A 744-nucleotide genomic window follows, 5' to 3' on the forward strand; every position below is an offset into this window, starting at 1 on the left:
TCTGTGCAGAGTTTCAGTTGAGCTGCTGGTGTTGAGTCACGCCCATGAGACAGTGAGGGGGGGAAATGAGGTTGGAGAACGAGGAGGGGGGTTTTGCAACTGCTACTATTGATTTTTTTTTTTATCTCTGCTCTTTAGGGTTCCATGACAACAACACAACCTAAACTGGCCTCTCTCTCTTTCTCTCTCCAATTTAAGGGGCTTTATTGGCAAGGGAAACATTTGTTTACATTGCCAAAGCAAGTGAAATAAGTGTGTACTCTCTGTTTAGGGCCAAATAGCATTCTAGTTTGCTCAGTTTTTTTTGTTAATTCTTTCCAATGTGTCAAGTAATTATATTTTTGTTGTCTCATGATTTGGTTGGGTCTAATTGTGTTGCTGTCCTGGGGCTCTGCGGGGTGTGTTTGTGTTTGTGAACACACTCTCTCTCTTTTTCTCTCCCCAAAGGAATGGAGACATTTCAAATGTCATATTACGGATATATACTGTGCTGTAATGATGTGCAAATAGTTTCCACCCCTCTCTTTCTATCTACAACCTTGTTTTCCACTTCCTCCACTCTATCAGACTGTATGGTCTAAATTGAATCAGACATTAAGGAGTCTGGGTAGTGAGACTGTTCATTGTGATACAGAACACTGCTTGGACACACTCCCATAGGCTGTGGTTGTCTATTAATGGTGGTGATGACAAATATATGGTTCTCTCCTTTTCGTCTTTGAGCAGATGACGTCTGTTCATACT

The sequence above is a fragment of the Oncorhynchus masou genome, chromosome 15 (assembly GCF_036934945.1).
Source record: "Oncorhynchus masou masou isolate Uvic2021 chromosome 15, UVic_Omas_1.1, whole genome shotgun sequence".
In the NCBI taxonomy this organism is placed as follows: domain Eukaryota; kingdom Metazoa; phylum Chordata; class Actinopteri; order Salmoniformes; family Salmonidae; genus Oncorhynchus; species Oncorhynchus masou.